Raw genomic sequence first — 26,552 nt, forward strand, 5'->3', positions numbered from 1 at the left:
CAAAAGGCACCAAATGACTCAGAGGCACCACAACAGACAGACCAAGGGGGCTGGGATGGGGCCAAAAACCACCCCCAGGAGTATGCGGCACCCCAGAGGGCACACGGAGGGCCTCGGCCGGGCCACCTCCAAAAGAGCCCCAATGAGACCGCAGAGCCCCTCCAAGCTCGCCCAAGCCTGCAGAGCCTGCCACAAGGCCATCCGAGCACGCAGAGCCTGATACGAAGCTGTCCAGGCCGCACCCAAAGGCACGCGGGGGCTCCACGGCCGCACTCGAAGGCGCGCGGAGGATCCCCAACTCACCAGAACGACACTCTGACGCTCCCCGATCTTGTAGAACGACACTCGGAGGCTCCCTGGCCGCACCCAAAGGCAGTCGGAGGCTCCTCAGCCTCCTACAACGACACTCCGAGGCTGCCCGGTCTCCTACGACGATCCTCGGAAGCTGCCCGGTCTCCTACAACGACACGCGGATGCTCCCCTGACTCGAAGGCGACACTCGGATGCTGCCCACTCTCCTAGAACGACATGCACAGGCTCCCCGGCTGCACCGAAAGGGACGAGGAGGCTCTCTGGCCGCACCCAAAGGCACGCGGAGGATACCCGGCTTCCTAGAACAAAACTAGATGCTCCCCGGCTGCTCCAAAAAGCACACAGAGGATCCTCCGCTTCCTAGAACAACGCTCCGAGGCTCCCCGGTCTCTAGAACGAAGTTCAGAGGCTGCACGGCCGCACCCAAAGGCACGCGGAGCCGGACCGGTCGACTGAAATGACACTCGGAGGCTGCCTGGCTTCCAAGAATGACGCTCCAAGGCTGCCCGGTCTCCTAGAACAACACTCGCAGGTTGCCCAGCTGCACCCAAACGCACGTGCACGTTTCCTGGCTTCCTAGAACGACACGCGGAGGCTCCTCAGCTTCCTAGAACGACATTTAGAGGCTCCTCGGCCTCTTAGGATGACACTCGCAGGCTCCCTGGCCGCACTGAAAGGCAGGCAGAGGCTCCCCAGCCGCACCAGAAGGAACGCGGAGGCTGCCCGGCCTCCTCGAACGACACGCGGAGGCTGCCTGGCCGCACCCAAGGGCACGCGGATGCTGCCCGCTCTCCTACAACGATACTCGGACGCTCCCTGGCCACACTGCAAGGTTCGTGGACGCTGCTCGGTTTCCTGCAACGACACGCGGAGGCTCTCCACTCTCCTAGAACAACACGCGGAGGCTGCCTGCTCTCCTACAATGACACTCCGAGGCTGCCTGGCCTCCTACAATGACACTCAGAGGCTGCCTGCTCTCCTACAACGACACGCCAAGGCTTCCTGGCTGCCCGGCCGCACACACAAAGGCACGAGGATGCTGCCCGCTCTCCTAGAACAACACTCGGAGGCTGCCCGGCCGCACCCAAAGGCACGTGGAGGCTGCCCAGACGCTCACAAAGGCGCGTGGAGGCTGCCTGGCCTCCTACAATGACACTCGGAGGCTCCCCGCTCTGCTTGAACCCCATTCAGATGCTGTCCGGCCCTACCAAAAGACACGCAGTGGCTAACCGGCTTCCTAAAACGACACTCAGACGCTGCTCAGTCTCCTACAACCACACGCGGAGGCTGCCCGCTCCACTAGACCGACACGCTGAGGCTGCTCGGCCTCCTACAACGACACTCCGAGGCTGCTTGGACGTACCCAAAGGCACACGGAGGTTGTCCGCTCTCCTACAAGGACGCTCAAAGGCTGCCCGGACGTACCGAAACATATGCGGAGCCTCCCTGGCCACACCTAAAGACACGCACAGGATCTCTGGCCGCACCCAAAGGCACGGGGAGGCTCCCCGGCCTCCTCGAACGACACGCGGAGACTACCCGGCCTCCTAGACTGACACTCCGAGGCTGCCCGGCCGTACCCAAAGGTAGGAGGAGGCTCCCCGGCTGCACAGAAAGGCACGCGGAGGCTCCCTGGCCTCCCCGAACGATACTCGGAGGCTGCCCGCTCTCCTGGAATCACACTGGCAGGCTGCCTGGCCGGACCGAAAGACAAGTGGAGGCTCACTAGTCTCCTGCAACCACACTCAGAGGCTGCCTGGCTGCACCCAAAGGCACACGGAGGCCGCCCAGCTGCACCCAAAGGCACGTGAAGCTTTCCCGGCCTCCTACAACCACACTGCGAGGCTGCCCGCTCTCCTAGAAAGACACGTGGAGGCTCCCCAGCCTGCTAGAACGACACTCCGAGGCTGCCCGGCCGCACCCAAAGGCCTGCGGAGGCTGCCCGGACGCTCACAAAGGCACGTGGAGGCTGCCTGGCCGAACCAAAAGGTATGCGGAGGCTCTCCGGCCTCCTACAACGACACTCCGAGGCTGCCCCGAGGCGCCAAAAGGCAAACGGAGGTTCCCTAGTCTACGACACGCGCAGGCTGCCCATTCTCGGATCGCTGGAGTAGTTCTGGCCCTGGTGGAGTGGTTTCAGCACCAACGGAGTGCTTTTCGGCTTTCTGGAGTGGTTTCAGCCCCGACGCAGTGGTTTTAGGGCTGACGCAGTGGTTTCAGCCCTGACGGAGTGGTATTAGGCTTTGTGGAGTGATTTTGGCTCCGACGGAGTGGTTTTCGGCTTCGCAGAGTGGTTTCAGCCCCGACGGAGTGGTTTTAGGCTCGGCGCAGTGGTTTCAGCCCCGACGCAGTGGTTTTCGGCTCGGCGGAGTGGTTTCAGCCCCGACGGAGTTGTTTTAGGCTTGGCGGAGTGGTTACAGACCGGACGAAGTGGTTTCAGCCCCGATGGAGTGGTTTCAGGCCCTGACAGAGTGGTTTTAGGCTTGGCGCAGTGGTTTTAATGTCAGCGGAGTGGTTTTGGCCCTGGTGGAGTCCTTTTCGGCCTGACGCAGTGGTTTCCGCCCTCACGGAGTGGTTTTGGCCCTGGCACAGTGGTTTCAGCCCCGACGGAGTGGTTTTCGGCTCGGACGCAGTGGTTTCCGCCCCGACGGAGTGGTTTTCGGCCTGACGCAGTGGTTTTAGGCTCGGCAGAGTGGTTTTGGCCCCGACAGAGTGGTTTCAGGCTTGGCGGAGGGGTTTCAGCCCCGACACAGTGGTTTCAGTCTTGACTCAGTGGTTTAAAGGTCAGACAAGTGGTTTTGGCCCTGGTGGAGTGGTTTCCGCCCCAACGCACTGGTTTTGGCCCTGGCAGAGCAGTTTCAGCCCCGACGGAGTGGTTTTAGGCTCGGTAGAGTGGTTTCAGGCCCGACGGAGTGGTTTTCGGCTTGGCGGAGTGGTTTCAGCCCTGACGCAGTGGTTTTCGTCTCGGTGGAGCGGTTTCAGCCCCAACGGAGTGATTTTAGGCTCAGCGGAGTGATTTCGGCCCCGACGGAGTGGTTTTAGGCTTGGCGGAGTGCTTTTCGGCTTGACGCAGTGGTTTCAGGACCAACGCAGTGGTTTCAGCACTGGTGGAGTGGTTTCGGCCCCGACGGACTGGTTTTCGGCTCAGCAGAGTGGTTTTAGGCCTGACGCAGTGGTTTTGGCCCTGGCGGAGCAGTTTCAGCCCTGACGCGGTGGTTTTCGGCTTTGCAGAGTGGTTTCAGCCCCGACGGACTGGTTTTCGGCTCGGCGGAGTGGTTTCAGCCCCGATGCAGTGGTTTTCGGCTTCACGCAGGGGTTTCAGCCCCGACGGAGTGCTTTTCAGCTCGGCGGAGTGGTCTCAGCCCCAACGCAGTGGTTTTCGGCTCGGCGGAGTGGATTCAGCCCTGACGCGGTGGTTTTCGGCTTTGCGGAGTGGTTTCAGCCCTGACAGAGTGGTTTTAGGCTCAGCGGAGTGATTTCGGCCCCGACGAAGTGGTTTTAGGCTCAGCACAGTGGTTTTGGCCCTGACGGTGTGGTTTCAGGCTTGGCGGAGTGGTTTCAGGTCCGACGCAGTGGTTTCAGCACTGGTGGAGTGATTTCGGCCCCGACGGAGTGGTTTTAGGCTCGGCGCAGTGGTTTTAATATCGGCGGAGTGTTTTTGGCCCTGGTGGAGTCCTTTTCGGCCTGACGGAGCAATTTCCACCCCGACGGAGTGGTTTTGGTCCTGGCACAGTGGTTTCCGCCCCGACGGAGTGGTTTTAGGCTCGGCGGAGTCGTTTCCGCCCCGACGGAGTGGTTTAGGCCCCCAAGGAGTGCTTTTGGCTCCGACGGAGTGGTTTCAGGCTTGGCGGAGTGATTTCAGCCCTGACAGAGTGGTTTTCGGCTTGGCGGAGTGGTTTCAGGTCCAACGCAGTGGTTTTCGGCTCGGCGGAGTGGTTTAGGCCCCCAAGGAGTGCTTTTGGCCCCGACGGAGTGGTTTCTGGCTTGGCGGAGTGATTTCAGCCCCAACACAGTGGTTTTCGGCTTGATGGAGTGGTTTTAGGCTTGACGGAGTGGTTTTAAGGTGAGCTGGGTGGTTTTCGGCCTGGCGGAGTGGTTTCAGCCCCGACGCAGTGGTTTTTGGCCTAACGCAGTGCTTTCAGCCCCGCCGGAGTGGTTTTCGGCTTCGCAGAGTGGTTTCAGGCCCGACGGAGTGGTTTTCGGCTCGGCGGAGTGGTTTCAGCCCTGACGGAGTGGTTTTCGGTTTGGCGGAGCGGTTTCAGCCCTGACGGAGTTGTTCTGGGCTCAGCAGAGTGGTTTTAGGCCTGATGCAGTGGTTTTCGTCTTGGCGGAGTGGTTTCAGCCCTGACGCAGTGGTTTTAGGCTCGGCGGAGTGGTTTCAGCCCCGACGGAGTGGTTTTAGGCTCGGTGCAGTGGTTTTAATATCGGCGGAGTGTTTTTGGCCCTGGTGGAGTCCTTTTCGGCCTGACGGAGCAATTTCCACCCCGACGGAGTGGTTTTGGTCCTGGCACAGTGGTTTCAGCCCCAACGGAGTGGTTTCAGCCCCGGCGGAGTGGTTTCAGCCCCGGCGGAGTGGTTTCAGCCCCGGCGGAGTGGTTTCAGCCCCGGCGGAGTGGTTTCAGCCCCGGCGGAGTGGTTTCAGCCCCGGCGGAGTGGTTTCAGCCCCGGCGGAGTGGTTTCAGCCCCGGCGGAGTGGTTTCAGCCCCGGCGGAGTCCTTTCAGGCCCGGCGGAGTCCTTTCAGGCCCGGCGGAGTCCTTTCAGGCCCGGCGGAGTCCTTTCAGGCCCGGCGGAGTCCTTTCAGCACTGGTGGAGCGGTTTCAGGTCCGACGCAGTGGTTTCAGCACTGATGGAGCGGTTTCAGCCCCGACGCAGTGGTTTCAGCACTGATGGAGCGGTTTCCGCCCCGACGCAGTGGTTTTAGGCTTGATGGAGCGGTTTCCGCCCCGACGCAGTGGTTTTAGGCTTGATGGAGCGGTTTCCGCCCCGACGGAGTGGTTTCCGCCCCGACGGAGTGGTTTCCGCCCCGACGGAGTCGTTTCAGGCTTGGCGGAGTCGTTTCAGGCTTGGCGGAGTCGTTTCAGGCTTGGCGGAGTCGTTTCAGGCTTGGCGGAGTCGTTTCAGGCTTGGCGGAGTCGTTTCAGGCTTGGCGGAGTCGTTTCAGGCTTGGCGGAGTCGTTTCAGGCTTGGCGGAGTCGTTTCAGGCTTGGCGGAGTCGTTTCAGGCTTGGCGGAGTCGTTTCAGCCCCGACGCAGTGGTTTCAGGCTTGGCGGAGTGGTTTCAGCACTGGTGGAGTGGTTTCAGCCCCGACGGAGGGGTTTTAGGCTCAGCGGAGTGGTTCCAGCCCTGATGGAATGGTTTTAATGTCAGCAGAGGGGTTTTGGCCTCGGCGGAGTGGTTTCAGCCCCGACGCACTGCTTTTCACCTCGGCGGAGTGGTTTCAGCCCCGACGCAGTGGTTTTGGCCCTGGCGGAGTGGTTTCAGCCCCGACGCAGTGGTTTTCGGCTTGGCAGAGTGGTTTCAGCCCTGACGCACTGCTTTTAGGCTCGGCGGAGTGGTTTCCGCCCCAACGCAGTGGTTTTCGCACTGACGGAGTGGTTTTAGGCTTGGCAGAGTGGTTTTGGCCCTGGCAGACTGGTTTTGGCCCTGGCGGAGTGGTTTCTGCCCCGACGGAGTGGTTTTGGCCCTGGCGGAGTGGTTTTAGGCTCGGCGGAGTGGTTTCAGCAACCACGGAGTGGCTTCTGCCCTGACGCAGTGGGTTCAGGCTCGGCGGAGTGGTTTCAGCCCCGACGCAGTGGTTTCAGCACTGGTGGAGTGGTTTCAGCCCCGACGCAGTGGTTTTAGCACTGGTGGAGTGGTTTCAGCCCCGACGCAGTGGTTTTAGGCTTGATGGAGCGGTTTCCGCCCCGACGCAGTGGTTTCAGGCTTGATGGAGCGGTTTCCGCCCCGACGGAGTCGTTTCAGGCTTGGCGGAGTCGTTTCAGGCTTGGCGGAGTCGTTTCAGGCTTGGCGGAGTCGTTTCAGGCTTGGCGGAGTCGTTTCAGGCTTGGCGGAGTCGTTTCAGGTCCGATGGAGTGGTTTCGGCACTGGTGGAGTGGTTTCAGCCCAGACGAAGTGGTTTTTGACCTGATGCAGTGGTTTTAGGCTAGACAGAGTGGTTTCAGCCCCGTCGCAGTGGTTTTAGGCTCGGCGCAGTGGTTTCAGCCCCGACGCAGTGGTTTCAGCACTGGTGGAGTGGTTTCAGCCCCGACGCAGTGGTTTTAGGCTTGATGGAGCGGTTTCCGCCCCGACGCAGTGGTTTCAGGCTTGATGGAGCGGTTTCCGCCCCGACGGAGTCGTTTCAGGCTTGGCGGAGTCGTTTCAGGCTTGGCGGAGTCGTTTCAGGCTTGGCGGAGTCGTTTCAGGTCCGATGGAGTGGTTTCGGCACTGGTGGAGTGGTTTCAGCCCAGACGAAGTGGTTTTTGACCTGATGCAGTGGTTTCAGCCCGACAGAGTGGTTTTAGGCTCGGCGCAGTGGTTTCAGCTCCGACGGAGTGGTTTTCGGCTTGGTGGAGTGGTTTCAGCCCCCACGCAGTGGTTTTAGGGCTGATGCAGTGGTTTCAGGGCTGATGCAGTGGTTTCAGGCTTGGCGGAGTGGTTTCAGCCCCGACGGAGTGGTTTTCGACCTCATGGAGTGGTTTTAGGCTCGGCGGAGTGGTTTCGGCCCCAATGGAGTGGTTTTGGCCCCGACGGAGTGGTTTCAGGCTTGGCGGAGTGATTTCACCTCCGACGCAGTGGTTTGAGCTCCAACGCAGTAGTTTCAGGCTTGATGGAGTGGTTTCAAGGTCAGCCGAGTGCTTTTGGCCCTGGCGGAGTGGTTTCAGCTCCGACGCAGTGGTTTTCGGCCTGGCGGAGTGGTTTCAGCCCCGACGCAGTGGTTTTCGGCCTGGCGGAGTGGTTTCAGCTCCGACGGAGTGGTTTTCGGCCTGGCGGAGTGGTTTCAGCTCCGACGGAGTGGTTTTCGGCCTGGCGGAGTGGTTTCAGCTCCGACGGAGTGGTTTTCGGCCTGGCGGAGTGGTTTCAGCTCCGACGGAGTGGTTTTCGGCCTGGCGGAGTGGTTTCAGCCCCGACAGAGTGGCTTTCGGCTTGATGGAGCGGTTTCAGCCCCGACGCAGTGGTTTCAGGCTTGATGGAGCGGTTTCCGCCCCGACGCAGTGGTTTTAGGCTTGATGGAGCGGTTTCAGCCCCGACGCAGTGGTTTCAGACTTGATGGAGGGGTTTCCGCCCCGACGGAGCGGTTTTAGGCTTGATGGAGCGGTTTCCGCCCCGACGGAGTCGTTTCAGGCTTGGCGGAGTCGTTTCAGGCTTGGCGGAGTGCTTTTCGGCTTGGTGGAGTGGTTTCAGGTCCGACGGAGTGGTTTCGGCACTGGTGGAGTGGTTTCAGCCCAGACGAAGTGGTTTTTGACCTGATGCAGTGGTTTTAGGCTAGACAGAGTGGTTTCAGCCCCGTCGCAGTGGTTTTAGGCTCGGCGCAGTGGTTTTAGGCTCGGCGCAGTGGTTTCAGCCCGACAGAGTGGTTTTCGGCTCGGCGCAGTGGTTTCAGCCCCGACGGAGTGGTTTTCGGCTTGGTGGAGTGGTTTCAGCCCCGACGGAGTGGTTTTCGACCTCATGGAGTCGTTTTAGGCTCGGCGGAGTGGTTTCGGCCCCAATGGAGTGGTTTTGGCCCCGACGGAGTGGTTTCAGGCTTGGCGGAGTGATTTCACCTCCGACGCAGTGGTTTGAGCTCCAACGCAGTAGTTTCAGGCTTGATGGAGTGGTTTCAAGGTCAGCCGAGTGCTTTTGGCCCTGGCGGAGTGGTTTCAGCCCCGACGCAGTGGTTTTCGGCCTGACGCAGTGGTTTCAGCTCCGACGGAGTGGTTTTCGGCCTGGCGGAGTGGTTTCAACCCCGACGGAGTGGTTTTCGGCCTGGCGGAGTGGTTTCAACCCTGACGGAGTGGTTTTCGGCCTGGCGGAGTGGTTTCAGCTCCGACGGAGTGGTTTTCGGCCTGGCGGAGTGGTTTCAGCCCCGACGGAGTGGCTTTCGGCCTGGTGGAGTGGCTTTCAGCCCCGACGGAGTGGTTTTCGGCTGCGACGGAGTGGTTTCAGCCCCGACGGAGTGGTTTCAGCCCCGACGGAGTGGTTTCAGCCCCGACGGAGTGGTTTTCGGCTTAGCGGAGTGGTTTCATCGCCAACGGAGTGCTTTTCGGCCTGGCAGAGTGGTTTCAGCCCCGACGCAGAGGTTTTCGACCCCATGGAGTAGTTTTAGCCTCGGCAGAGTGGTTTCAGCCCCAACGCAGTGGTTTTCGGCTCAGCGGAGTGGTTTCAGCCCCGACGGAGTGGTTTTTCGGCCTGACGCAGTGGTTTTAGACTCGGCCTGGCGGAGTGGTTTCAGCCCAGAAGGAGGGGTTTTTGACCTGATGGAGTGGTTTCAGGCTAGACAGAGTGGTTTCAGCCCCGACAGAGTGGTTTTTGGCTCGGCGGAGTGGTTTCAGCCCCGACGCAGTGGTTTTCGGCTCGGCGGAGTGGTTTCAGCCCCGACGCAGTGGTTTTCGGCTCGGCGGAGTGGTTTCAGCCCCGACGCAGTGGTTTTCGGCTCGGCGGAGTGGTTTCAGCCCCGACGCAGTGGTTTTCGGCTCGGCGGAGTGGTTTCAGCCCCGACGGACTGCTTTTAGGCTCGGCGGAGTGGTTTCAGCCCCGACGGACTGGTTTTCGGCTCAGTGGAGTGATTTCGGCCCCGACGGAGTGGTTTTAGGCTCGGCGCAGTGGTTTTAATATCGGCGGAGTGTTTTTGGCCCTGGTGGAGTCCTTTTTGGCCTGACGGAGCAATTTCCACCCCGACGGAGTGGTTTTGGTCCTGGCACAGTGGTTTCCGCCCCGACGGAGTGGTTTTAGGCTCGGCGCAGTGGTTTCCGCCCCGACGGAGTGGTTTAGGCCCCCAAGGAGTGCTTTTGGCTCCGACGGAGTGGTTTCAGGCTTGGCGGAGTGATTTCAGCCCTGACAGAGTGGTTTTCGGCTCGGCGGAGTGGTTTCAGGTCCAACGCAGTGGTTTTCGGCTTGGCAGAGTGCTTTAGGCCCCCAAGGAGTGCTTTTGGCCCCGACGCAGTGGTTTCAGGCTTGGCGGAGTGATTTCAGCCCCAACACAGTGGTTTTCGGCTTGATGGAGTGGTTTTAGGCTTGACGGAGTGGTTTTAAGGTGAGCTGGGTGGTTTTCGGCCTGGCGGAGTGGTTTCAGCCCCGACGCAGTGGTTTTTGGCCTAACGCAGTGCTTTCAGCCCCGCCGGAGTGGTTTTCGGCTTCGCAGAGTGGTTTCAGGCCCGACGGAGTGGTTTTCGGCTCGGCGGAGTGGTTTCAGCCCTGACGGAGTGGTTTTCGGCTCGGCGGAGTGGTTTCAGCCCTGACGGAGTGGTTTTCGGTTTGGCGGAGTGGTTTCAGCCCTGACGGAGTTGTTTTGGGCTCAGCAGAGTGGTTTTAGGCCTGATGCAGTGGTTTTCGTCTTGGCGGAGCAGTTTCAGCCCCGACGCAGTGGTTTTAGGCTCGGCGGAGTGGTTTCAGCCCCGACGGAGTGGTTTTAGGCTCGGCGCAGTGGTTTTAATATCGGCGGAGTGTTTTTGGCCCTGGTGGAGTCCCTTTCGGCCTGACGGAGCAATTTCCACCCTGATGGAGTGGTTTTGGTCCTGGCACAGTGGTTTCAGCCCCAACGGAGTGGTTTTAGGCTCGGCGGAGTGGTTTCAGGCTCGGCGGAGTGGTTTCAGGCTTGGCGGAGTCGTTTCAGGTCCGACGCAGTGGTTTCAGGCTTGGCGGAGTCGTTTCCGCCCCGACGGAGTGGTTTCAGCACTGGTGGAGTGGTTTCAGGTCCGACGCAGTGGTTTCAGCACTGGTGGAGTGGTTTCAGGTCCGACGCAGTGGTTTCAGCACTGGTGGAGTGGTTTCAGCCCCGACGCAGTGGTTTCAGCCCCGACGCAGTGGTTTCAGCCCCGACGCAGTGGTTTTAGGCTTGATGGAGCGGTTTCAGCCCCGACGCAGTGGTTTTAGGCTTGATGGAGCGGTTTCAGCCCCGACGCAGTGGTTTTAGGCTTGATGGAGCGGTTTCAGCCCCGACGCAGTGGTTTTAGGCTTGATGGAGCGGTTTCCGCCCCGACGGAGTCGTTTCAGGCTTGGCGGAGTCGTTTCAGGCTTGGCGGAGTGCTTTTCGGCTTGGTGGAGTGGTTTCAGGTCCGATGGAGTGGTTTCGGCACTGGTGGAGTGGTTTCAGCCCAGACGAAGTGGTTTTTGACCTGATGGAGTGGTTTTAGGCTAGACAGAGTGGTTTCAGCCCCGTCGCAGTGGTTTTAGGCTCGGCGCAGTGGTTTCAGCCCGACAGAGTGGTTTTAGGCTCGGCGCAGTGGTTTCAGCCCCGACGGAGTGGTTTTCGGCTTGGTGGAGTGGTTTCAGCCCCCACGCAGTGGTTTTAGGGCTGATGCAGTGGTTTCAGGCTTGGCGGAGTGGTTTCAGCCCCGACGGAGTGGTTTTCAACCTCATGGAGTGGTTTTAGGCTCGGCGGAGTGGTTTCGGCCACAATGGAGTGGTTTTGGCCCCGACGGAGTGGTTTCACCTCCGACGCAGTGGTTTGAGCTCCAACGCAGTAGTTTCAGGCTTGATGGAGTGGTTTCAAGGTCAGCCGAGTGCTTTTGGCCCTGGCGGAGTGGTTTCAGCCCCGACGCAGTGGTTTTCGGCCTGGCGGAGTGGTTTCAGCCCCGACGCAGTGGTTTTCGGCCTGGCGGAGTGGTTTCAGCCCCGACGCAGTGGTTTTCGGCCTGGCGGAGTGGCTTTCGGCCTGGCGGAGTGGCTTTCGGCCTGGCGGAGTGGTTTCAGCCCCGACGCAGTGGTTTTCAGCTCGGCGGAGTGGTTTCAGCCCCGACAGAGTGGTTTTCGGCTCAGCGGAGTGGTTTCATCCCCAACGGAGTGCTTTTCGGCCTGGCAGAGTGGTTTCAGCCCCGACGCAGAGGTTTTCGACCCCATGGAGTAGTTTTAGCCTCGGCAGAGTGGTTTCAGCCCCAACGCAGTGGTTTTCGGCTCAGCGGAGTGGTTTCAGCCCCGACGGAGTGGTTTTTCGGCCTGACGCAGTGGTTTTAGACTCGGCCTGGCGGAGTGGTTTCAGCCCAGAAGGAGGGGTTTTTGACCTGATGGAGTGGTTTCAGGCTAGACAGAGTGGTTTCCGCCCCGACGGAGTGGTTTTTGGCTTGGCAGAGTGGTTTCAGCCCCGACACAGTGGTTTTCAGCTCGGCGGAGTGGTTTCAGCCCCGACGCAGTGGTTTTCGGCTCAGCGGAGTGGTTTCAGCCCCGACACAGTGGTTTTGGCCCTGGCGGAGTGGTTTCAGCCCCGACGCACTGGTTTCAGGCTTGGCGGAGTGGTTTCAGCACTGGTGGAGTGGTTTTGGCCCCGACGGAGTTCTTTTGGGCCTGACGCACTAGTTTCAGCCCCGACGCAGTGGTTTTTGGCTTGATGGAGTGGTTTCAGCCCCGACGCAGTCGTTTTAGCCCTGGCAGAGTGGTTTCAGCCCCAATGCAGTGCTTTTAGGCTCAGTGGAGTGGTTCTAGGCTCGGCGGAGTGGTTTTCCACCTGATGCAGTGGTTTCAGGCTTGGTGGAGTGGTTTCAGCCCTGACGCACTGCTTTTAGGCTCGGCGGAGTGGTTTCAGCCCCGACGCAGTGGTTTTCGCCCCGACGGAGTGGTTTTGGCCCTGGCGGAGTGGTTTCAGCCCCGACGCACTGGTTTCAGGCTTGGCGGAGTGCTTTCAGCACTGGTGGAGTGGTTTAGGCCCTGACGGAGTTGTTTTGGGCCTGACGCACTAGTTTCAGCCCCGACGCAGTGGTTTTCGGCTCGGCGGAGTGGTTTCAGCCCCGACGCAGTGGTTTTTGGCTCGGCGGAGTGGTTTCAGCCCCGACGCAGTGGTTTTCGGCTCGGCGGAGTGGTTTCAGCCCCGACGGACTGCTTTTAGGCTCGGCGGAGTGGTTTCAGCCCCGACGGACTGGTTTTCGGCTCAGTGGAGTGATTTCGGCCCCGACGGAGTGGTTTTAGGCTCGGCGCAGTGGTTTTAATATCGGCGGAGTGTTTTTGGCCCTGGTGGAGTCCTTTTTGGCCTGACGGAGCAATTTCCACCCCGACGGAGTGGTTTTGGTCCTGGCACAGTGGTTTCCGCCCCGACGGAGTGGTTTTAGGCTCGGCGCAGTGGTTTCCGCCCCGACGGAGTGGTTTAGGCCCCCAAGGAGTGCTTTTGGCTCCGACGGAGTGGTTTCAGGCTTGGCGGAGTGATTTCAGGCCTGACAGAGTGGTTTTCGGCTCGGCGGAGTGGTTTCAGGTCCAACGCAGTGGTTTTCGGCTTGGCAGAGTGCTTTAGGCCCCCAAGGAGTGCTTTTGGCCCCGACGCAGTGGTTTCAGGCTTGGCGGAGTGATTTCAGCCCCAACACAGTGGTTTTCGGCTTGATGGAGTGGTTTTAGGCTTGACGGAGTGGTTTTAAGGTGAGCTGGGTGGTTTTCGGCCTGGCGGAGTGGTTTCAGCCCCGACGCAGTGGTTTTTGGCCTAACGCAGTGCTTTCAGCCCCGCCGGAGTGGTTTTCGGCTTCGCAGAGTGGTTTCAGGCCCGACGGAGTGGTTTTCGGCTCGGCGGAGTGGTTTCAGCCCTGACGGAGTGGTTTTCGGCTCGGCGGAGTGGTTTCAGCCCTGACGGAGTGGTTTTCGGTTTGGCGGAGTGGTTTCAGCCCTGACGGAGTTGTTTTGGGCTCAGCAGAGTGGTTTTAGGCCTGATGCAGTGGTTTTCGTCTTGGCGGAGCAGTTTCAGCCCCGACGCAGTGGTTTTAGGCTCGGCGGAGTGGTTTCAGCCCCGACGGAGTGGTTTTAGGCTCGGCGCAGTGGTTTTAATATCGGCGGAGTGTTTTTGGCCCTGGTGGAGTCCCTTTCGGCCTGACGGAGCAATTTCCACCCTGATGGAGTGGTTTTGGTCCTGGCACAGTGGTTTCAGCCCCAACGGAGTGGTTTTAGGCTCGGCGGAGTGGTTTCAGGCTCGGCGGAGTGGTTTCAGGCTTGGCGGAGTCGTTTCAGGTCCGACGCAGTGGTTTCAGGCTTGGCGGAGTCGTTTCCGCCCCGACGGAGTGGTTTCAGCACTGGTGGAGTGGTTTCAGGTCCGACGCAGTGGTTTCAGCACTGGTGGAGTGGTTTCAGGTCCGACGCAGTGGTTTCAGCACTGGTGGAGTGGTTTCAGGTCCGACGCAGTGGTTTCAGGTCCGACGCAGTGGTTTCAGCACTGGTGGAGTGGTTTCAGCCCCGACGCAGTGGTTTCAGCCCCGACGCAGTGGTTTCAGCCCCGACGCAGTGGTTTTAGGCTTGATGGAGCGGTTTCAGCCCCGACGCAGTGGTTTTAGGCTTGATGGAGCGGTTTCAGCCCCGACGCAGTGGTTTTAGGCTTGATGGAGCGGTTTCAGCCCCGACGCAGTGGTTTTAGGCTTGATGGAGCGGTTTCCGCCCCGACGGAGTCGTTTCAGGCTTGGCGGAGTCGTTTCAGGCTTGGCGGAGTGCTTTTCGGCTTGGTGGAGTGGTTTCAGGTCCGATGGAGTGGTTTCGGCACTGGTGGAGTGGTTTCAGCCCAGACGAAGTGGTTTTTGACCTGATGGAGTGGTTTTAGGCTAGACAGAGTGGTTTCAGCCCCGTCGCAGTGGTTTTAGGCTCGGCGCAGTGGTTTCAGCCCGACAGAGTGGTTTTAGGCTCGGCGCAGTGGTTTCAGCCCCGACGGAGTGGTTTTCGGCTTGGTGGAGTGGTTTCAGCCCCCACGCAGTGGTTTTAGGGCTGATGCAGTGGTTTCAGGCTTGGCGGAGTGGTTTCAGCCCCGACGGAGTGGTTTTCAACCTCATGGAGTGGTTTTAGGCTCGGCGGAGTGGTTTCGGCCACAATGGAGTGGTTTTGGCCCCGACGGAGTGGTTTCACCTCCGACGCAGTGGTTTGAGCTCCAACGCAGTAGTTTCAGGCTTGATGGAGTGGTTTCAAGGTCAGCCGAGTGCTTTTGGCCCTGGCGGAGTGGTTTCAGCCCCGACGCAGTGGTTTTCGGCCTGGCGGAGTGGTTTCAGCCCCGACGCAGTGGTTTTCGGCCTGGCGGAGTGGTTTCAGCCCCGACGCAGTGGTTTTCGGCCTGGCGGAGTGGCTTTCGGCCTGGCGGAGTGGCTTTCGGCCTGACGGAGTGGTTTCAGCCCCGACGCAGTGGTTTTCAGCTCGGCGGAGTGGTTTCAGCCCCGACAGAGTGGTTTTCGGCTCAGCGGAGTGGTTTCATCCCCAACGGAGTGCTTTTCGGCCTGGCAGAGTGGTTTCAGCCCCGACGCAGAGGTTTTCGACCCCATGGAGTAGTTTTAGCCTCGGCAGAGTGGTTTCAGCCCCAACGCAGTGGTTTTCGGCTCAGCGGAGTGGTTTCAGCCCCGACGGAGTGGTTTTTCGGCCTGACGCAGTGGTTTTAGACTCGGCCTGGCGGAGTGGTTTCAGCCCAGAAGGAGGGGTTTTTGACCTGATGGAGTGGTTTCAGGCTAGACAGAGTGGTTTCCGCCCCGACGGAGTGGTTTTTGGCTTGGCAGAGTGGTTTCAGCCCCGACACAGTGGTTTTCAGCTCGGCGGAGTGGTTTCAGCCCCGACGCAGTGGTTTTCGGCTCAGCGGAGTGGTTTCAGCCCCGACACAGTGGTTTTGGCCCTGGCGGAGTGGTTTCAGCCCCGACGCACTGGTTTCAGGCTTGGCGGAGTGGTTTCAGCACTGGTGGAGTGGTTTTGGCCCCGACGGAGTTCTTTTGGGCCTGACGCACTAGTTTCAGCCCCGACGCAGTGGTTTTTGGCTTGATGGAGTGGTTTCAGCCCCGACGCAGTCGTTTTAGCCCTGGCAGAGTGGTTTCAGCCCCAATGCAGTGCTTTTAGGCTCAGTGGAGTGGTTCTAGGCTCGGCGGAGTGGTTTTCCACCTGATGCAGTGGTTTCAGGCTTGGTGGAGTGGTTTCAGCCCTGACGCACTGCTTTTAGGCTCGGCGGAGTGGTTTCAGCCCCGACGCAGTGGTTTTCGCCCCGACGGAGTGGTTTTGGCCCTGGCGGAGTGGTTTCAGCCCCGACGCACTGGTTTCAGGCTTGGCGGAGTGCTTTCAGCACTGGTGGAGTGGTTTAGGCCCTGACGGAGTTGTTTTGGGCCTGACGCACTAGTTTCAGCCCCGACGGAGGGGTTTTAGGCTTGATGGAGTGGTTTCAGCCCCGACGCAGTGGTTTCAGGCTCGGCGGAGTGGTTTCAGCCCCGACGCAGTGGTTTTGGACTCGGCGGAGTGGTTTCAGCCCCGACGCAGTGCTTTTGGACTCGGCGGGGTGGTTTCAGCCCCGACGCAGTGGTTTTGGCCCTGGCGGAGTGGTTTCAGCCCCGATGCAGTGCTTTTAGGCTCGGCGGAGTGGTTTTAAGGTCAGACGAGTGGTTTTGGCCCTGGCGGAGTGGTTTCAGACCCGACGGAGTGGTTTTAGGCTCAGTGGAGTGGTTTTCGGCTTGGCAGAGTGGTTTCAGCCCTGACGCACTGCTTTTAGACTCGGTGGAGTGGTTTCAGCCCCGACGCAGTGGTTTTTGGCTCAGCGGAGTGTTTTTAAGGTCAGACGAGTGGTTTTGGCCCTGGCGGAGTGGTTTCAGCCCCGACGCAGTGGTTTTAGGCTTGATGGAGTGGTTTCAGCCCCGACGCAGTGCTTTTCGGCTTGGCAGAGTGGTTTCAGCCCCGACGCAGTGCTTTTAGGCTCGGCGGAGTGGTTTTCCACCTGACGCAGTGGTTTTAGGCTTGGCGGAGTGGTTCCAGCCCCGACGCTGTGGTTTTAGGCTTGATGAAGTGGTTTCAGCCCCGACGGAGTGGTTTCAGCCCCGACGGAGTGGTTTTAGGCTTGGCAGAGTGGTTTTGGCCGTGGCGGAGTGGTTTCAGCAACCACGGAGTGGTTTCAGCACCGGTGCAGTGGTTTTCAGCCTGACGGAGCAGTTTCAGCCCCAACGCAGTGCTTTTAGGCTTGATGGAGTGGTTTTAAGGTCAGCCGAGTGGTTTTGGCCCTGGCGGAGTGGTTTCAGCCCCGACGCAGTGGTTTCAGGCTTGGCGCAGTGGTTTCAGCACTGGTGGAGTGGTTTGGGCCCTGATGGAGTTGTTTTGGGCCTGACGCAGTAGTTTTAGCCCCGACGCAGTGGTTTTAGGCTCGGCGGAGTGGTTTCAGCCCCGACGCAGTGGTTTCAGGCTCGGCGGAGTGGTTTCAGCCCCGACGCAGTGGTTTTGGCCCTGGCGGAGTGGTTTCAGCCCCAATGCACTGCTTTTAGGCTCGGCTGAGTGGTTTCAGCCCCGACGCAGTGGTTTTAGGCTCGGCAGAGTGGTTTTAAGGTCAGACGAGTGGTTTTGGCCCTGGCGGAGTGGTTTCAACCCCCACGCAGTGGTTTTAGCCTTGATGGAGTGGTTTCAGCCCCAACGCACTGCTTTTAGGCTCGGCGGAGTGGTTTCAGCCCCGACGCAGTGGTTTTAGGCTCGTCGGAGTGGTTTTAAGGTCAGACGAGTGGTTTTGGCCCTGGCGGAGTGGTTTCAGCCCCGATGCACTGCTTTTCACCTCGGCGGAGTGGTTTCAGCCCCGACGGAGTGCTTTTCGGCTCGGCGGAGTGGTTTCAGCCCTGACGCACTGCTTTTAGGCTCGGCGGAGTGGTTCCAGCCCTGGCGGAGTGGTTTTGGCCCTGGCGGAGTGGTTTTAGGCTCGGCGGAGTGGTTTCAGCAACCACGGAGTGGCTTCTGCCCTGACGCACTGCTTTTAGGCTCGGCGGAGTGGTTTTCAGCCTGACGGAGCAGTTTCAGCCCCGACGCAGTGCTTTTAGGCTTGATGGAGTGGTTTTAAGGTCAGCCGAGTGGTTTTGGCCCTGGCGGAGTGGTTTCAGCCCCGACGCAGTGGTTTCAGGCTTGGCGGAGTGCTTTCAGCACTGGTGGAGTGGTTTCAGCCCCGACGGAGGGGTTTTAGGCTCGGCGGAGTGGTTCCAGCCCTGATGGAATGGTTTTAATGTCAGCAGAGGGGTTTTGGCCTCGGCGGAGTGGTTTCAGCCCCGACGCACTGCTTTTCACCTCGGCGGAGTGGTTTCAGCCCCAACGCTGTGGTTTTGGCCCTGGCGGAGTGGTTTCAGCCCCGACGCAGTGGTTTTCGGCTTGGCAGAGTGGTTTCAGCCCTGACGCACTGCTTTTAGGCTCGGCGGAGTGGTTTCCGCCCCAACGCAGTGGTTTTCGCACTGACGGAGTGGTTTTAGGCTTGGCAGAGTGGTTTTGGCCCTGGCAGACTGGTTTTGGCCCTGGCGGAGTGGTTTCAGCCCCGACGCAGTGGTTTTAGCCTTGATGGAGTGGTTTCAGCCCCGACGCAGTGGTTTTGGCCCTGGTGGAGTGGTTTCAGCCCCGACGCAGTGGTTTTTGGCTCAGCGGAGTGCTTTTAAGGTCAGACGAGTGGTTTTGGCCCGGCGGAGTGGATTCAGCCCCGACGCAGTGGTTTTAGGCTTGATGGAGTGGTTTCAGCCCTGACGCAGTGGTTTTCGCCTCGGCGGAGTGGTTTTAGGCTTGGCAGAGTGGTTTCAGCCCTGACGCACTGCTTTTAGGCTCGGCGGAGTGGTTTCAGCCCCGACGGAGTGGTTTTGGCCCTGGCGGAGTGGTTTTAGGCTTGGCGGAGTGGTTTCAGCAACCACGGAGTGGTTTCAGCCCCCACGGAGTGGTTTCGGCCCTGGCGGAGTGGTTTTAGGCTCGGCGGAGTGGTTTCAGCAACGGCGGAGTGGCTTCTGCCCTGACGCAGTGGTTTCAGGCTCGGCGGAGTGGTTTTCAGCCTGACCGAGCAGTTTCTGCCCCGACGCAGTGCTTTTAGGCTTCACGGAGTGGTTTTAAGGTCAGCCGAGTGGTTTCAGCCCCGACGCAGTGGTTTTCAGCCTGGCGGAGTGGTTTCAGCCCCGACGCAGTGGTTTTCGGCCTGGCGGAGTGGTTCCAGCCCCGACGGAGTGGTTTTCGGCTCAGCGGAGTGGTTTCATCCCCAACGGAGTGCTTTTCGGCCTGGCAGAGTGGTTTCAGCCCCGACGCAGAGGTTTTCGACCCCATGGAGTAGTTTTAGCCTCGGCAGAGTGGTTTCAGCCCCAACGCAGTGGTTTTCGGCTCAGCGGAGTGGTTTCAGCCCCAACGGAGTGGTTTTCGGCCTGACGCAGTGGTTTTAGACTCGGCCTGGCGGAGTGGTTTCAGCCCAGAAGGAGGGGTTTTTGACCTGATGGAGTGGTTTCAGGCTAGACAGAGTGGTTTCCGCCCCGACGGAGTGGTTTTCAGCTCGGCGGAGTGGTTTCAGCCCCGACAGAGTGGTTTTCAGCTCAGCGGAGTGGTTTCAGCCCCGACGCAGTGGTTTTCGGCTCGGCGGAGTGGTTTCAGCCCCGACGGAGTGGTTTTCGGCTCAGCGGAGTGGTTTCAGCCCCGACGGAGTGGTTTTCGGCTCAGCGGAGTGGTTTCAGCCCCGACGGAGTGGTTTCAGCCCCGACGGAGTGGTTTTAATATCGGCGGAGTGTTTTTGGCCCTGGTGGAGTCCTTTTTGGCCTGACGGAGCAATTTCCACCCTGACGGAGTGGTTTTGGTCCTGGCACAGTGGTTTCAGCCCCAACGGAGTCGTTTCAGGCTCGGCGGAGTCGTTTCAGGCTCGGCGGAGTCGTTTCAGGCTCGGCGGAGTCGTTTCAGGCTCGGCGGAGTCGTTTCAGGCTCGGCGGAGTCGTTTCAGGCTCGGCGGAGTCGTTTCAGGCTCGGCGGAGTCGTTTCAGGCTCGGCGGAGTCGTTTCAGGCTCGGCGGAGTCGTTTCAGGCTCGGCGGAGTCGTTTCAGGCTCGGCGGAGTCGTTTCAGCACTGGTGGAGCGGTTTCAGCCCCGACGCAGTGGTTTTAGGCTTGATGGAGCGGTTTCAGCCCCGACGCAGTGGTTTTAGGCTTGATGGAGCGGTTTCCGCCCCGACGGAGTGGTTTTAGGCTCGGTGGAGCGGTTTCAGGCCCGACACAGTGGTTTTAGGCTTGATGGAGCGGTTTCAGCCCCGACGGAGTGGTTTTAGGCTTGATGGAGCGGTTTCCGCCCCGACGCAGTGGTTTTAGGCTTGATGGAGCGGTTTCCGCCCCGACGCAGTGGTTTTAGGCTTGATGGAGCGGTTTCCGCCCCGACGGAGTGGTTTTAGGCTTGATGGAGCGGTTTCCGCCCCGACGGAGTGGTTTTAGGCTTGATGGAGCGGTTTCCGACCCGACGGAGTGGTTTTAGGCTTGATGGAGCGGTTTCCGACCCGACGGAGTGGTTTTAGGCTCGGTGGAGTGGTTTCAGCCCCGACGGAGTGGTTTTAGGCTTGGCGGAGTGGTTTCAGCCCCGACGCAGTGGTTTTAGGCTCGGCGCAGTGGTTTCAGCCCCGACGGAGTGGCTTTCGGCTCGGCGGAGTGGTTTCAGCCCTGACGGAGTTGTTTTAGGCTTGGCGGAGTGGTTACAGACCGGACGAAGTGGTTTCAGCCCCGATGGAGTGGTTTCAGGCCCTGACAGAGTGGTTTTAGGCTTGGCGCAGTGGTTTTAATGTCAGCGGAGTGGTTTTGGCCCTGGTGGAGTCCTTTTCGGCCTGACGCAGTGGTTTCAGCTCCAACGGAGTGGTTTTCGGCCTGGCGGAGTGGTTTCAGCAACCACGGAGTGGCTTCTGCCCTGACGCAGTGGTTTCAGGCTCGGCGGAGTGGTTTTCAGCCTGACGGAGCAGTTTCAGCCCCAACGCAGTGCTTTTAGGCTTGATGGAGTGGTTTTAAGGTCAGCCGAGTGGTTTTGGCCCTGGCGGAGTGGTTTCAGCCCCGACGCAGTGGTTTCAGGCTTGGCGGAGTGCTTTCAGCACTGGTGGAGTGGTTTCAGCCCCGACGGAGGGGTTTTAGGCTCGGCGGAGTGGTTCCAGCCCTGATGGAATGGTTTTAATGTCAGCAGAGGGGTTTTGGCCTCGGCGGAGTGGTTTCAGCCCCGACACAGGGCTTTTCGGCTTCACGGAGGGGTTTCAGCCCCGACGGAGCGGTTTCAGCACTGGTGGAGTGGTTTTGGCCCCGACGGAGTTGTTTTAGGCTCGGCGGAGTGGTTTTAGGCCTCACGCAGTGGTTTTGGCCCTGGCGGTGTGGTTTCAGCCCCGATGCAGTGGTTTTGGCCCTGGCGGAGTGGTTTTAGGCTCGGCGGAGTGGTTTCAGCAACCACGGAGTGGTTTCAGCCCCGACGGAGTGGTTTTGGCCCTGGCGGAGTGGTTTTAGGCTCGGCGGAGTGGTTTCAGCAACCACGGAGTGGCTTCTGCCCTGACGCAGTGGTTTCAGGCTCGGCGGAGTGGTTTTCAGCCTGACCGAGCAGTTTCTGCCCCGACGCAGTGCTTTTAGGCTTCACGGAGTGGTTTTAAGGTCAGCCGAGTGGTTTCAGCCCCGACGGAGTGGTTTTCAGCCTGGCGGAGTGGTTTCAGCCCCGACGCAGTGGTTTTCGGCCTGGCGGAGTGGTTCCAGCCCCGACGGAGTGGTTTTCGGCTCAGCGGAGTGGTTTCATCCCCAACGGAGTGCTTTTCGGCCTGGCAGAGTGGTTTCAGCCCCGACGCAGAGGTTTTCGACCCCATGGAGTAGTTTTAGCCTCGGCAGAGTGGTTTCAGCCCCAACGCAGTGGTTTTCGGCTCAGCGGAGTGGTTTCAGCCCCAACGCAGTGGTTTTCGGCCTGACGCAGTGGTTTTAGACTCGGCCTGGCGGAGTGGTTTCAGCCCAGAAGGAGGGGTTTTTGACCTGATGGAGTGGTTTCAGGCTAGACAGAGTGGTTTCCGCCCCGACGGAGTGGTTTTCGGCTTTGCGGAGTGGTTTCAGCCCCGACAGAGTGGTTTTCGGCTCAGCGGAGTGGTTTCATCCCCAACGGAGTGCTTTTCGGCCTGGCAGAGTGGTTTCAGCCCCGACGCAGAGGTTTTCGACCCCATGGAGTAGTTTTAGCCTCGGCAGAGTGGTTTCAGCCCCAACGCAGTGGTTTTCGGCTCAGCGGAGTGGTTTCAGCCCCAACGCAGTGGTTTTCGGCCTGACGCAGTGGTTTTAGACTCGGCCTGGCGGAGTGGTTTCAGCCCAGAAGGAGGGGTTTTTGACCTGATGGAGTGGTTTCAGGCTAGACAGAGTGGTTTCCGCCCCGACGGAGTGGTTTTCGGCTTTGCGGAGTGGTTTCAGCCCCGACAGAGTGGTTTTCAGCTCAGCGGAGTGGTTTCAGCCCCGACGCAGTGGTTTTCGACTCGGCGGAGTGGTTTCAGCCCCGACGGAGTGGTTTTCGGCTCAGCGGAGTGGTTTCAGCCCCGACGGAGTGGTTTTCGGCTCAGCGGAGTGGTTTCAGCCCCGACGGAGTGGTTTCAGCCCCGACGGAGTGGTTTTAATATCGGCGGAGTGTTTTTGGCCCTGGTGGAGTCCTTTTCGGCCTGACGGAGCAATTTCCACCCTGACGGAGTGGTTTTGGTCCTGGCACAGTGGTTTCAGCCCCAACGGAGTGGTTTTAGGCTCGGCGGAGTGGTTTCAGGCTTGGCGGAGTCGTTTCAGGTCCGACGCAGTGGTTTCAGGCTTGGCGGAGTCGTTTCAGGTCCGACGCAGTGGTTTCAGCACTGGTGGAGTGGTTTCAGGTCCGACGCAGTGGTTTCAGCACTGGTGGAGTGGTTTCAGGTCCGACGCAGTGGTTTCAGCACTGGTGGAGTGGTTTCAGGTCCGACGCAGTGGTTTCAGCACTGGTGGAGTGGTTTCAGCCCCGACGCAGTGGTTTCAGGTCCGACGCAGTGGTTTCAGCACTGGTGGAGTGGTTTCAGCCCCGACGCAGTGGTTTCAGCCCCGACGCAGTGGTTTCAGCCCCGACGGAGTGGTTTTAGGCTTGATGGAGCGGTTTCCGCCCCGACGGAGTGGTTTTAGGCTTGATGGAGCGGTTTCCGCCCCGACGCAGTGGTTTTAGGCTTGATGGAGCGGTTTCCGCCCCGACGCAGTGGTTTTAGGCTTGATGGAGCGGTTTCCGACCCGACGGAGTGGTTTTAGGCTCGGTGGAGTGGTTTCAGCCCCGACGGAGTGGTTTTAGGCTTGGCGGAGTGGTTTCAGCCCCGACGCAGTGGTTTTAGGCTCGGCGCAGTGGTTTCAGCCCCGACGGAGTGGTTTTCGGCTCGGCGGAGTGGTTTCAGCCCTGACGGAGTTGTTTTAGGCTTGGCGGAGTGGTTACAGACCGGACGAAGTGGTTTCAGCCCCGATGGAGTGGTTTCAGGCCCTGACAGAGTGGTTTTAGGCTTGGCGCAGTGGTTTTAATGTCAGCGGAGTGGTTTTGGCCCTGGTGGAGTCCTTTTCGGCCTGACGCAGTGGTTTCAGCTCCAACGGAGTGGTTTTCGGCCTGGCGGAGTGGTTTCAGCAACCACGGAGTGGCTTCTGCCCTGACGCAGTGGTTTCAGGCTCGGCGGAGTGGTTTTCAGCCTGACGGAGCAGTTTCAGCCCCAACGCAGTGCTTTTAGGCTTGATGGAGTGGTTTTAAGGTCAGACGAGTGGTTTTGGCCCTGGCGGAGTGGTTTCAGCCCCGACGCAGTGGTTTCAGGCTTGGCGGAGTGCTTTCAGCACTGGTGGAGTGGTTTCAGCCCCGACGGAGGGGTTTTAGGCTCGGCGGAGTGGTTCCAGCCCTGATGGAATGGTTTTAATGTCAGCAGAGGGGTTTTGGCCTCGGCGGAGTGGTTTCAGCCCCGACACAGGGCTTTTCGGCTTCACGGAGGGGTTTCAGCCCCGACGGAGCGGTTTCAGCACTGGTGGAGTGGTTTTGGCCCCGACGGAGTTGTTTTAGGCTCGGCGGAGTGGTTTTAGGCCTGACGCAGTGGTTTTGGCCCTGGCGGTGTGGTTTCAGCCCCGACGGAGTGGTTTTGGCCCTGGCGGAGTGGTTTTAGGCTCGGCGGAGTGGTTTTAGGCTCGGCGGAGTGGTTTCAGGCTCGGCGGAGTGGTTTCAGGCTTGGTGGAGTCGTTTCAGGTCCGACGCAGTGGTTTCAGGCTTGGCGGAGTCGTTTCAGGTCCGACGCAGTGGTTTCAGCACTGGTGGAGTGGTTTCAGGTCCGACGCAGTGGTTTCAGCCCCGACGCAGTGGTTTCAGGTCCGACGCAGTGGTTTCAGCACTGGTGGAGTGGTTTCAGCCCCGACGCAGTGGTTTCAGCCCCGACGCAGTGGTTTCAGCCCCGACGCAGTGGTTTTAGGCTTGATGGAGCGGTTTCCGCCCCGACGGAGTGGTTTTAGGCTTGATGGAGCGGTTTCCGCCCCGACGCAGTGGTTTTAGGCTTGATGGAGCGGTTTCCGCCCCGACGCAGTGGTTTTAGGCTTGATGGAGCGGTTTCCGACCCGACGGAGTGGTTTTAGGCTCGGTGGAGTGGTTTCAGCCCCGACGGAGTGGTTTTAGGCTTGGCGGAGTGGTTTCAGCCCCGACGCAGTGGTTTTAGGCTCGGCGCAGTGGTTTCAGCCCCGACGGAGTGGCTTTCGGCTCGGCGGAGTGGTTTCAGCCCTGACGGAGTTGTTTTAGGCTTGGCGGAGTGGTTACAGACCGGACGAAGTGGTTTCAGCCCCGATGGAGTGGTTTCAGGCCCTGACAGAGTGGTTTTAGGCTTGGCGCAGTGGTTTTAATGTCAGCGGAGTGGTTTTGGCCCTGGTGGAGTCCTTTTCGGCCTGACGCAGTGGTTTCAGCTCCAACGGAGTGGTTTTCGGCCTGGCGGAGTGGTTTCAGCAACCACGGAGTGGCTTCTGCCCTGACGCAGTGGTTTCAGGCTCGGCGGAGTGGTTTTCAGCCTGACGGAGCAGTTTCAGCCCCAACGCAGTGCTTTTAGGCTTGATGGAGTGGTTTTAAGGTCAGACGAGTGGTTTTGGCCCTGGCGGAGTGGTTTCAGCCCCGACGCAGTGGTTTCAGGCTTGGCGGAGTGCTTTCAGCACTGGTGGAGTGGTTTCAGCCCCGACGGAGGGGTTTTAGGCTCGGCGGAGTGGTTCCAGCCCTGATGGAATGGTTTTAATGTCAGCAGAGGGGTTTTGGCCTCGGCGGAGTGGTTTCAGCCCCGACACAGGGCTTTTCGGCTTCACGGAGGGGTTTCAGCCCCGACGGAGCGGTTTCAGCACTGGTGGAGTGGTTTTGGCCCCGACGGAGTTGTTTTAGGCTCGGCGGAGTGGTTTTAGGCCTGACGCAGTGGTTTTGGCCCTGGCGGTGTGGTTTCAGCCCCGACGGAGTGGTTTTGGCCCTGGCGGAGTGGTTTTAGGCTCGGCGGAGTGGTTTCAGGCTCGGCGGAGTGGTTTCAGGCTTGGTGGAGTCGTTTCAGGTCCGACGCAGTGGTTTCAGGCTTGGCGGAGTCGTTTCAGGTCCGACGCAGTGGTTTCAGCACTGGTGGAGTGGTTTCAGGTCCGACGCAGTGGTTTCAGCACTGGTGGAGTGGTTTCAGGTCCGACGCAGTGGTTTCAGCACTGGTGGAGTGGTTTCAGGTCCGACGCAGTGGTTTCAGGTCCGACGCAGTGGTTTCAGCACTGGTGGAGTGGTTTCAGCCCCGACGCAGTGGTTTCAGCCCCGACGCAGTGGTTTCAGCCCCGACGCAGTGGTTTTAGGCTTGATGGAGCGGTTTCAGCCCCGACGCAGTGGTTTTAGGCTTGATGGAGCGGTTTCAGCCCCGACGCAGTGGTTTTAGGCTTGATGGAGCGGTTTCAGCCCCGACGCAGTGGTTTTAGGCTTGATGGAGCGGTTTCCGCCCCGACGGAGTCGTTTCAGGCTTGGCGGAGTCGTTTCAGGCTTGGCGGAGTGCTTTTCGGCTTGGTGGAGTGGTTTCAGGTCCGATGGAGTGGTTTCGGCACTGGTGGAGTGGTTTCAGCCCAGACGAAGTGGTTTTTGACCTGATGGAGTGGTTTTAGGCTAGACAGAGTGGTTTCAGCCCCGTCGCAGTGGTTTTAGGCTCGGCGCAGTGGTTTCAGCCCGACAGAGTGGTTTTAGGCTCGGCGCAGTGGTTTCAGCCCCGACGGAGTGGTTTTCGGCTTGGTGGAGTGGTTTCAGCCCCCACGCAGTGGTTTTAGGGCTGATGCAGTGGTTTCAGGCTTGGCGGAGTGGTTTCAGCCCCGACGGAGTGGTTTTCAACCTCATGGAGTGGTTTTAGGCTCGGCGGAGTGGTTTCGGCCACAATGGAGTGGTTTTGGCCCCGACGGAGTGGTTTCACCTCCGACGCAGTGGTTTGAGCTCCAACGCAGTAGTTTCAGGCTTGATGGAGTGGTTTCAAGGTCAGCCAAGTGCTTTTGGCCCTGGCGGAGTGGTTTCAGCCCCGACGCAGTGGTTTTCGGCCTGGCAGAGTGGTTTCAGCTCCGACGGAGTGGTTTTCGGCCTGGCGGAGTGGTTTCAGCCCCGACACAGTGGTTTTCGGCCTGGCGGAGTGGCTTTCGGCCTGGCAGAGTGGCTTTCGGCCTGGCGGAGTGGCTTTCGGCCTGGCGGAGTGGCTTTCGGCCTGGCGGAGTGGTTTCAGCCCCGACGGAGTGGTTTTCGACTCGGCGGAGTGGTTTCAGCCCCGACGGAGTGGTTTTCGGCTCAGCGGAGTGGTTTCAGCCCCGACGGAGTGGTTTTCGGCTCAGCGGAGTGGTTTCAGCCCTGACGGAGTGGTTTCAGCCCCGACGGAGTGGTTTTAATATCGGTGGAGTGTTTTTGGCCCTGGTGGAGTCCTTTTCGGCCTGACGGAGCAATTTCCACCCTGACGGAGTGGTTTTGGTCCTGGCACAGTGGTTTCAGCCCCAACGGAGTGGTTTTAGGCTCGGCGGAGTGGTTTCAGGCTTGGCGGAGTCGTTTCAGGTCCGACGCAGTGGTTTCAGGCTTGGCGGAGTCGTTTCAGGTCCGACGCAGTGGTTTCAGCACTGGTGGAGTGGTTTCAGGTCCGACGCAGTGGTTTCAGCACTGGTGGAGTGGTTTCAGGTCCGACGCAGTGGTTTCAGGTCCGACGCAGTGGTTTCAGCACTGGTGGAGTGGTTTCAGCCCCGACGCAGTGGTTTCAGCCCCGACGCAGTGGTTTCAGCCCCGACGCAGTGGTTTCAGCCCCGACGCAGTGGTTTTAGGCTTGATGGAGCGGTTTCCGCCCCGACGGAGTGGTTTTAGGCTTGATGGAGCGGTTTCCGCCCCGACGCAGTGGTTTTAGGCTTGATGGAGCGGTTTCCGCCCCGACGCAGTGGTTTTAGGCTTGA

The sequence above is a fragment of the Struthio camelus genome, chromosome 5 (assembly GCF_040807025.1).
Source record: "Struthio camelus isolate bStrCam1 chromosome 5, bStrCam1.hap1, whole genome shotgun sequence".
Taxonomy (NCBI): Eukaryota; Metazoa; Chordata; class Aves; order Struthioniformes; family Struthionidae; genus Struthio; species Struthio camelus.